The following is a 12200-nucleotide window of genomic DNA, read 5'->3' as shown; positions in this document are numbered from 1 at the left end:
TTTTCCCTGATGGGCTTGGATCTGTAGCGGAGTGGGTCGCAGGCTGCTGTTGATTGTGCTTTTCGGGAAATACTCACATACGTATATTAGTATTAAGCCGTTGTCATTATCATTTTTTTTTTACTTAGCTTACATTACTCTTGGGATCATTGGGTGTGCTACAACGAGAGTATATAATGAAAAAACTTGTATGGCATACAGGACTGTTCTGACAACTCAGACGATCGTCTGCAACGTAATAACTGAAATTTTGGCACAAGTGAATAGTTGATAAGGTAACGATTCGTAATGAAAAAATAGAAATTGGGAAGCTCTGATATAGTTACATATCGGGTAAATTGTGTATGTGTATATTGTTGCGTGTTACAAAGTCTTCTATTTAATAGGTAATTGTACTTTAATTGGCAATATTCTTTAGGGAAATTCTAGAGTATTTCCTTCTACCACACCACCACTACTACCACTACCACTACACCAGTAAGTATGGAAACTAAGGAAGTGGGTAAACTTTGTTATATCATTAAGACTAAATTAATCTACATAACATAAAAACGTTTCCAGGTGGAAGCAATTATTCTCAAAATGCACTTATAGGCATAAAATGCGACGAAATCCTGCATAAACGAATAAAATGAATTTTTACTATTTTTCATATATATATATATATATATATATATATATATATATATATATATATATTTATATATATTTTATGTATATATCTATATATATATATATATATATATATTATATATATATATATAGATATATATGTATATATATAGATAGATATTTGATATATATGTGTGTGTGTGATGTGCATTCTGTATATATGTGCATATGTTTTATCATATATAGTGAGATAGGTAGGCAGATATGTAGTTATATAGAAAATGATATTAAAATATATATGATTCTATATAGATAAACGATAAATAAAGATCTCTATACATTTGTATATTTTCACACACACGCATACATATATAGATTCATAGAGAGACAGATAAACAGAGAGATATAGATAGATATAAAAAGTATGAATGAGAATGAATATCTTCACAGTGCAAAATATGTATCTGACCAGTTTGGATTATATCTTCATTAGAAATACATTTGTCATATATTTCTGACGATGAAATAATCGAAAACAGTTAAATACTTCTCTGCAACTGTGAAATATCATTCTCAGTTATATCCATACAACATCTGTCGCAATGAACATGGGCAACATAATATATATATATATAATATTATATAATATATATACATAATATATATAATATATATAATATATATATATATGTATATATATATATATATATATATATTTGTGTGTGTGTTGTGTGTGTGTGTGTGTGTCTGGTGTGCATTCATTTATTCTGACCGTGTCTGTAGGTACGTGAAACTTTTTTATCAAGTAATATATCGCAGCCTGAACACCACAAGAACAAAAATAAGTTTCTTCCCTTTAGATTCCATTTTTTTATAATTCCTTTTGGTAATTTTATGGATTCATTTGCCTAATATGTTTTAATGAAAGGGATTTTATTGTCAGGCGATGTTTCGAGTTTCAAAATTGCAAAACCCCCAAAATCAATATACTAAAAAGAAAAAAAAACATGTCAAAATTAAAGGGTTTTTAATGCCTATGAACGTATCATTCTGAAGCGGATAAAGGAAGTTGGAGATCATGACAGCTCGATAAATGGGTAAAAGTTCTTGTTAAAAAAATAAAGTCTCCGTCCTTCAAGCGACGCCCGCCCCCACCCCTCCCCCACCCAACAACGTGGAGGAGAGCGAGGCGCTGGGTCAGAAGTTCGCTCGGACCTTCAACGACACCCCCCACCACCCAAGATGCCCCAAGCTGTACACCAGCGTCGGGAACAAGTGCCTCTCTCTTCTCTACTTCGTCAAGGTAAATCGCTGATTCCCAAACTGGGCGGTACCGCTCCTGGGGTAATGAGGCAAAAAAAGGGGCGGTGGGAGGGGCGACAGGATGGCGATAGCAGTTAATAAGTAACTTTTTGTTTTTTACAAAACAGCAAAAAAATTTAGTCAACTGAATTGTTTATTTGTGAAATACATTTTTTAACCATACCAAAAAGGTGTATGTTCGTACGTGTGTATGAGTGGGGGGCGCCAGGAATTCACCTGCAAGCCAAAGGAGCGCCAGCCCGGAAAAGTTTAGTAACCACTGAGGTAAGTTTGTTGTAACAAAATTATTTAGTTTTTTGTAATGATTCTTGTTTTGTTTTGTCGAGTTTTTTTTTTATGAATATCGTGTTACGTCTCTATAAAGGAAATGAAAGAAATTTCCCAATTCCATATATAGACTAGCATCAGCCAGAACTTAGACACGGAATGAACTGGCACAGTGGAGAAAATTAAACTGACCAGCTGGAGTCTCTATATACTATGTAGTCGTCAACGAGTTTGCAACCATTATCTGCGTCCTTCCTCACCTTCCTTCATCACCTTCTTTAGGTCGGCTGGGGGGAGGCAAGGGCCCTGTGCTCGGCCATCGGCGGGGAGCTGGTTCTCTATCCCTCGGCCTCCGTCGGGGAGTTCGCTGCTCTCCTGAAGTACCTGCGGGAGATACGTGAGAAACCTCGGTGTTTCGTCTTCGAAATTCCACTGAATGATGAAATATTATAAGTGATATCATGCGGCATTGCATTATTCCCAAACTTTCATAAGTATAACTCAGTCATCTTGACTTAGAATTTGAATTGCCAAATCAATTTCCACCGAGTGCCCACGGGCAGTGTGTGTAAAACTTCGCTATCAGTACTCTAGTGTGATTAGATAGGTCATGTCTATAAAGCTAGTGAGATCCCAGTTGCACACTCCTTTTAGTGGGTCGTGTGGAAATGGTTGGTTTTAGTACTAATCCTCCAGTTTCATACCCGGAGTAACCTAGTTCGAGTTCTGGTCAGGGAGGGATGTTATATACCTATATATGTATTTGTGTATATATATTTGTACATACACACATATATATGAGTGAGGGGAAAGGTGTATGTTTGTGCGCATATGTATCTGCCTTGTGTGACTAAAAACAGTATATAATGTATGTATGTAGTGTTTTACGTATTCAGAAAGGGTACACATACTGCATGTCTATGACAGTAAGGTGACCAACATGACCCTGCCATTATAAAAAAAAAAAGAATTCTTACGACTACAACAGAGATGACGACGGACTTCTGGGTGGGAGGCCGGTACACGAAGGACACCGAGGCGTGGACGTGGCTGGACGACGCCCCGATGGACCTCGGCTCGCCCTACTGGGCCGTCAGGTGAGGCAGAGTTAACGGGTCATCTGACCCTCAGCTTTCCTAGCGTCCCCTTTACATTAAGTGGCTTATGTTTTCTTCCTCTATGTTATATAGTATTTTCTAGCGACTAATTTATTCGGAAAAAAATGTCCAACTTCAAAATCCGTCAGTAATAATTGGCCTACGCGCTACCAAAGGGCATATTTTTAAAAATCAGCGAGTTAAAAGTGCACTCATTTGAATCAGTGAAAAGACGGGCTGAATTAATCCACACCTTATTGTTGCACACTGTAGAGACGTTCCTTTCCCCCGCAGACACACAGACAGTTGCAGCAGCCGCCAGCAGGAGTCAGCGCAAGACAGCAAGCCTGAAGACGTCGCCTACTGGACCAACACTTCGGCCTGCTACCATACGAGCAGGCCCGCGGCGCGACTCCCACGAGCTCTGCGCCGCCCTCACCTTCCGCCACTACTTCTACATTAGCGACGAGGACTGCCTCAGCGTCAGGACCCCTCTGTGTGAACATGTTCCCAGCACCGCTCATGACCTCACGCTCGCTAGCAATCCATAAGCGGTGTACTACTTCAAGAACACTTTTTGACTTCTCATATTCATGAATCAATTATGCTTTTTAATTTGACATATATCTTGTGAAAACGGCTACAAAGAATTGATTATAGTATAGACTTAATACAAAAATACTTAATTCTCCATACTTTTTGAAGGATTACAATTAAGTTGGATGCCATGAAACTTCTTGTTGTACAATTACTGTATATTTACTTGTAGACTGTTGATATAAATGTATAAATATTTTTTTCCTATATATGCGTGTGTCTGTGTATATGTATATGTATGTATGTATGTATGTATATATACATATATATATGTATACATATATATATATGCGTGTATAGACATACATATGTATATATTTGTGTTTTACATACATATGTATATTTATATAGAGAGATGCATAAACATGCATAACATTCTGTGTGTGTTTAGTTAATGGGCCAGTTTGGGAGAAATTTTGATATCATTAATTAGCTAGTAATACGTACGTAATTTAAAGGGCCCTATCACATGAGTACATTATTTGTACTTGATGCATTCAAGAAGTCTACCGTGTACATTCTATAGTTCTGTACATGCTAACGCTTGTCCACGAAGACTCATTGTTTTATTAGGTATGCTTGATTATAACGGGCAAGTCCAAACATTGCTTCGCATAATTACTCCTAAAGTTTGTGTGAAATAGCGGTCGATGTACATTTTTTAAAAACATTGAAACTAATAAGCGCCGCCCTGAACTGCACTTTTGAACAAAATTGCACTCGCTTGTCTTCTTGCAAGCCTTCGTCGAATCATCGACATTTTTGAGGCCTTCTTCCTTCTCTCCTGTTGAGCGAAGGCAAGATACGGGCAATACTGTGATAGGTCAGTGTCCCACCATTCTCATTCTCAATACAGATTAACTGCGTGCACGTGTCTCATATAAAATACACAATGTATGTCAAAAACCCACGCTGTGCACTAGAAACTCAACGATAATTTTATTCTTATGTGACGGCCCTTCGCACTATCAAATACTCTGAAGTGTCGCGTTTTACAGTGATTCAGTACCATAGCAAATTAATTGACATGAATTTGATTGAGCCCAGAATACTAAACGATCCTCAATCTCAGATGCCTGTTCACATGATCTTTTGCAACCTTAATTATGATCCAGGCATGAAAAAGGCTTTCAGTCTCTCCCCTTTCATATTCTGAATTTTACCCCCCCCTCCCGTTGTTTTAACTCCTTTACTTATCTATCATTATCCTTGTCCTCAGGCGACGTTGGAAACACCTGCAGCACTAGCCATCCCCAGTGGGCACTCACGCCCCACACACACTCCAAAAGATAAGCCTAGTACGTAGTAGAAACTACCATGCACTACGGTTTTTACATACATCTATACATATGTGTGTGAAAAAAAACTTTTTTTCCTATCTTCGCACTTTGTGTTTATTTTAAATTTCCTTTTTTTCCAGAAGAGAAAATACAATACAGAAAATAAGGTATTATGTAAATACTCGTCAACTTGTAAAAATTTAGGACGAGGGAAATCATGGGTTGCAGGCAATGCAGACGCCATTACCATGCATCAATTGGCATTTAATCAGTCTTTAAAAGCATTTCGGCCACAGTAATCCCCATTGCATTTGCAAGGAAATATTTGCGAAAATTACTGTAGCTGGCACGTGGGAAATCGCAGTGTCTTGTGTTTGCGCAAGTGAGTTAGAGTAATGAGTGAGTGAGAGGAATGATAGAATAAGTGCATAAATGAATTGCTTGAAAAGAAAATCCAAGAAAATTTAAATTTTAGTTCTTAATAAGGCCATGAGATGATACAGAAGCGATTAAAGCAAGGTAATTTCCGGTAACTCGATGAATTCAACATAGAATCATATGACTTGATGTATGTCAAAGAGAAAGCATGAGATGAATTATGATAATAATGATAAAAAATAGCAGTAATAATAATAATGGCAAGAATGATAATAGCAGTAATAAAAATAATAACAAAAATGACAATAATTATGATAATAGTGATAATAAGAGAAATAATGATAACTATTAACTATAATGATAATGATTATATAATGATATAATAATAACGATACCAATGATAGTAGATTAGTTGATTAATAAATTAGTTACAATGATGTTTTGTGCGGCTATTTACGTGTCTGCGTGCTTCTGTGTGAGCTTGTAAGTATGCACACACAAGAACATCCTCCCTTCCTCCTCCTCCTCCATTTTCTTCCTATCCCTCCCTCTCCTCCCTAGCCTTCACTTTCCTTCATATGCCAACATCTTCCTGTCCCTCTCTTTCATGGCATGATACCACGGCAGATCCCTGGCCTACTACGACTATTACTGCTTCTACCTCTCTCACTACTACTATGGCTACTACTACTGGGGCTGTGCCATCCCTCCACCTTCCCTCTGGTCTTCGCTTACTACTTGGGGTCTGATCAGTCAGCTTCATACTCCATTTGCTAACTTCATATGCAGCTGTATGTTCAGCCCACTTCTACTTTAATTCTTTTGTATACCATGTGTCAAGTACACTCTACTTCCCACGGCTCGTCCTCTAATTCGCTTGAGAAGTTGAGAGTGTTGGGAATGTCTCTTTTTTCATTCACTTTCTCCTTTATCATTTCTTTCATGCTGACTGGAATATTGTTGTTAAGCCATAGTGAAGAGCTCCATGATCCATATCAGCACCAATTGACTTATTTTAAGGGGGCATTTCCTAGTCTTTTTTTGATAGTCGTGCAGTTTAGTCGTTACGAGAGCGAGAAGAGGATAACAGACTGTGGTTTTAATAAGCAAAACATACATTCACCTGTTATTAACTTGCATATAACAGATGGCATATATGTTGTATATTTAAACATAGATATAATAACATCTCAGTTTAAATTTTCTGCCGTTCGATATTAATGATCGACATTCTGGCTCAATTAACGTTTATGGCAGTTTTATTATCGTAACGCGGAAGCAATGAAAAGCTCGACGCCTTAGATTACTTACTGCGTACTGCGAAGGGCCTGTCACAGAAGAATATAATTATCGTGCACTTTCTGCAGTGTACCCCGTATTCTTGTGTACTGTGTACTTCAAAGGACACGAGCGCACGCTGTTAATCTGCGTGTGAACACTGACAATGGTGGATACTCACCAAACTTGCCGTTGCTCAACAGAAGAGAAGGAAAAAAGGGCCTCTAAAAATACAGGTGGCCTCGACGAAAGGGTTGTAAAATAGCAAGTGAGCATAAATATGCTAAAGAGACAGTCAAGCGATCTCATTCTTTTGGTTTATAAAACAAATTTCACAAAACACTAACTGAAACTATATGTTTTGGAACTTTCCCTATTATAATCAAGCATATTTTTTCTAATAAAATGAAACTTTGTGGACGTGTTTCTACATTTTTTTTAGAAAGTACATGGTATACTTCTAGAATGCACCAAGTAAAAGATAATGTGCTCGTGTTAGAGGCCTGTGTAATTACGTAAATATTTCTTCTAAACCAGCGAATACGGCCGTTATCTAACAATCCCACAGACTCTTGAAATTTATGCGTGCGTGTGTATAATCTCTATATATTCTCTATATACTCTTTATATATATATATATTAATATTATATATATTATATATATATATATATATATTTTATATATATATATGTATACACTCGGGATATATATATGCATGTGTGTATATAGTACATATACCATGTATATGTATGTATATATTTATTATTCATGTACTTTGCTTATATTTATATCAACATTTTATAACTAAATATACAGTAAAGTTTCATGATATCCAACTGAATTGTAATCCTTCAAAAGTTATCTTGTACTAAGTCTATACTATAATAAATTCTTATGTAGCCGTTTCACAAAATTAAAAGCATAACTGATTCATGATAAAAATATGAGAAGTCAAAAAGGGTTCTTGAAGTACTACAATGCTTATGGATTGCTAGCGAGCGTGAGGTCATGAGCGGTGCTGGGAACATGTTCACACAGAGGGCTCCTGACGCTGAGGCAGTCCTCGTCGCTAATGTAGAAGTAGTGGCGGAAGGTGACGGCGGCGCAGAGCTCGTGGGAGTCGCGCCGCGGCGCCTGCTCGTAGTGGTAGCAGGCCGAAGTGTTGGTCCAGTAGGCGACGTCCTCAGGCTTGCCGTCTTGCGCTGACTCCTGCTGGCGGCTGCTGCAACTATCCGTGTGTCTGCGAGGGAAAGGAACGTCACTGCAGTGTGTAATGAGTTTGGATTAATTTATCCTATCCTTTCACTGATTCACATGTGCGCGCTTTCAACCCAAAGAATTTTAGAAATGTGCTTCCAATGGCATTTGATATTACTAAAATTAGTTTTTTTTTCTGTAAATCGTGTCATATAATGCATCAACTGAACTTTTTTTTCTCCATTGTCGATGAGCCAAAGTTAAGTACATTTTTTTTTAGGATTTCAGAAGGTCGTTTTAAAGACTTAACGATCGAGTGAGTCGCATTCCCGACCCGTGACCCTGCCTCACCTGACGGCCCCGTAGGGCGAGCCGAGGTCCATCGGGGCGTCGTCAAGCCACGTCCACGCCTCGGTGTCCTTCGTGTACCGGCCTCCCACCCAGAAGTCCGTCGTCATCCCTATGAAGCAAAGTGCAAATTAAGCAGGGTGAAGTCCATCAGTATATTAAGATATATGTGTGTACGCGTGCGTGAATATATAAATGCACACATACTGTACGTGGGTGTCCATATGTATGTGCATGTATTTATATACAGGTATGTGTATACATATATACACATACATACGCACATATAGTCATACATATATATACCAGTGTGTGTATAAGGTGGAATAATACTGAAACGTTCCTGGTAAGGACACAAACGTCTACTAATCCAAATATATGGCTCAATATGAAAAGTACTAAACCAACCTGGGACCACACGACCAGTTGCTTTAGTACTGCCCATTCTGGGTCATATATCTAGAGTGGCAGGGGATCGAGTCGTAGTCCGGCAAGGTTGTTATCTATATCATTTCGATACACTCAAGTTTACGTAGATATCTCAGTACCTCTGACAAAGACATCGCCATCTTGGTATGATATGCGATGTCTATAAGCTAGTAGACCCTAGTGGCACATTCCTTTTGTTGAGTTGGGGTGCTGCTTATTCGGGAGTAATGTTCCTGGAGTGGCAAGTTCGTGTTGGAGACGGTTATTAAAACACACACAGATATATATTATATAATATATATATATATATATATATATATATATAATATATATTTTAATATATATAAAAATATATACATATCTGCGTGTGTGTATATACATAAAGTCTACCTACTTCATTAAAGAAAAGCAAGACTCACCTATCTCCCGCAGGTATTTCAGAAGGCAGCGAACTCCCCGTCGGGGCAGAAGGGTAGAGAACCAACTCCCCGCCGATGGGCCCAGCACAGGGCCCTTCCTTCTCCCCAGCCGACCTAGAGAAGGCAGTGAAAGAACGCATCAGTGGTGACCAATAATCGTTTAGTGAATAAGCAATCCCGGTTGATCATTCCTTCTTTCACAAAACCAGTTTACTCTGTATTTTTCATAAGCTTAATCTGAAATCTAGTTTTAGAAATATAGCTCCATGAAACTAGAAAAAAGTTTTCTCTCCTTTAAAGTAGCTGAAAGCAATATACACAAGGAATGCAAACAAGACAGGACATAACGGCAATGCCAAGTTTTTCCTTGACGAAGTAAAGAAGGAGAGGCACTTGTTCCCCACGTGGTGTACAACTTGGGGCATCTTTTTTTTGGGTGGGGGGGTGTCGTTTTAAGGTCCGAGCGAACCCCCTGACCCAGCGCCTCGCTCTCCTCCACGTTGTGGGTGGGGGAGGGGTGGGGGCGGGGCGTCGCTAACAAAAGGTGATTATCACAACAAAATATTTCCCTTATGTGCGAGCTCCTTATTTTCAATGATTTTTTAAACCCATTTTTATTGACTTGTCAAGTTTATATGTATTCATTTCCCTTAGGTCATGCTACATCGTCTCACGTGTATAAATTTATTTATTTAAGAATCCGATTCCCATTCTTTTTTTTGTGAAAATTTTTTTAAATTGTTTGTCAAAAGATTTTTTTTATTCCTTTCCCTTTGGGTTTTTCGCTTTCTTGTTTTCTGCGTTTTTAAAACATTATATATTTATATGATACAATAAATGAATTCACGATTAATATTTATTTTAAATAAAAAGCTACCCAAAAATACCGCATTTGTTTTTTTAAACAACTTAGCATATAATTTAATAGGATCTTTTTTCCCTTTATTAGATTCAATTTTGGCAGACCGGGGGGAAATTAAAGTTTTCAACTGATAAAGTGTACAGACTGTAAAAAAAATGTTTTAGCTGTTGCGTATACATTATTTAGAGGGATATTTTAAATACTTTTATTACGCATTTGAATTGCATATTTTAAAATATTCACTACCTGAATGCATGTTCATATGGGTTTTTTTGTTAATTATATACCCCTTTGTTTTTAAACTCATTACTTTACTCTAGTATTTGTAGTGGTTGTGTAGTAGGGGTCTTTGTAGTGTAGGATATATTTTAAGCTTGTTTCCCTAAAAAAAATTTTTAAATTTCTTTCTCATTATATTATATATATTTTATATTTTAATATAATATATAATATATATATATATATAAAAATATATATATATATAATATACATTAATATACATCATGTTGTCGCCTGTGTTATCTTTTTATCTTGCCCAATTTTATTAAATTATAAATTTATAAAAATACAAAAAATCAACTTACGAAACAAATTTCTGGGGACCCTCTTTAAAGGAAACATCCATCCCCAATTTTTTCCCGGGAAGATGATTCTGTGCACATAATAAAACCAATAATTTTAAAATGCTTATGAAAGAAATGATAAAAAAAAATGCATACCATAATGAGATTAATATAAGAAAATTTAAATAAAGTTGCATTGAAGGGGGGGTGACAGGTTGTTGGGTTTTCTTTTTTTTTTTTTTTTTTTTTTTTTTTTTTTTTTTTTTTTGACGGGTAGCACTAGACACAATAAATCGACTGTCTCTCCGGTGTAAAAGTAAACCCGCGCGTGTAATGGGATTTTTTCCTCTCACCCTGTCTTTTTGCAAAAACGAAAAAAATAATTTTTTTTTTTGGGGATCTTCACATTAAAAACGGAAAAGGACCAATGACTTAAGCTTCCATGCTAAAAATGATTATCGAAACACCATTAAAGTTTTCTGATCTATCCCCAATATCTTTTCTATTTTCATTTAAAACCCAAAATTGCTACATGCTTGTGTACGTCACGAACCCCCGAGCCCACCTCGCAAGGGGCCCCAAGCCCAGCGGGAGTCAAATCCGCCATCCCCGGGTACAGATCATCCTGAGGCGGCGATCCCACAGGACACAGCATCTGAAAAAAATCGGAACCTTCTACTGTCCGTTTTTTCGTTTGCCAGATGTTCATCTGCTCAAAGACCGAAAAGGGTGACATCTAGGGGCATATTTAAACTATTCATAAAAACAAAAAACTTATTATATGTGTGAACCAACCTAAAAAATGTAATGTTACACAAATAAAAGGAAAAAATGCCCCAAAGAAATGAACAGAACGTAAATTTTAGAGTTCGACGAAGTAACATCCCCAAAAAGAAATTTTTTTTCGTTTATAAGGATTCCAAAAGAGGTACAAAAGTTACTTTTATTTTTATATCCCATTCGTCAGGTTTTTCCTCTCTTCGTTTTAGTTTTTTACGACTAGTTCCATCACACACATCCACACAACACCACACACCACACACCAACACACACAACACCATATTATATATATATATATTATTATATATATATTTATATATATATATTTAATATATATTGTTATACATATATGGATATTCTACACACCTATGTTATATTGCAATATATTGACCTATTTATCCACGAGCTTTTTAACCATTACTTTTGTGTTTTAAAGTTTCTGAGTATTGTTTTAAAAAGAACATTTGTAATTAATGTCTGTCTCTGAGAAAAAAACGCAGAGACCAAATACTCACGGACGGCAGAAAACCCAAATGTTGCCCCCGCTGGGGCCGGGCGCACTGATCGCCACGGCCCACTTTGGGTTTTTGGGGCAGTGTCCGCCCCGGCTTGCACCACGACTGGGCCTCCGGGTTTACTGTCCCGCAAACACATCTTCTTGAAAAATCAACCCACCAGTATGGCTTTTATCTCCCGCTTAAATTTTCGCGTCAGAGCTATTTCTGTCTCGATTCTATCTCTTTGTCTTTATTTGTACCCCAATTTCTTT

General features: G+C 37.1%; 2 pseudogenes; one reads left to right on the top strand and one right to left on the bottom strand.

The window, feature by feature from the left end:
- LOC119588060 overlaps positions 1-4027 on the top strand; it is a 6188-nt pseudogene extending 2161 nt beyond the window's left edge.
- Positions 4028-7569: 3542 nt separating this feature from the next.
- LOC119588050 lies at positions 7570-12085 on the bottom strand (annotated as a pseudogene).
- Between the last annotated feature and the right edge of the window lie 115 nt (positions 12086-12200).

Source organism: Penaeus monodon, chromosome 3 (genome assembly GCF_015228065.2).
Source record: "Penaeus monodon isolate SGIC_2016 chromosome 3, NSTDA_Pmon_1, whole genome shotgun sequence".
In the NCBI taxonomy this organism is placed as follows: Eukaryota; Metazoa; Arthropoda; class Malacostraca; order Decapoda; family Penaeidae; genus Penaeus; species Penaeus monodon.
The sequence above is the reverse complement of the archived record's forward strand: the minus strand, read 5'-3'. Positions and strand labels throughout refer to the sequence as shown.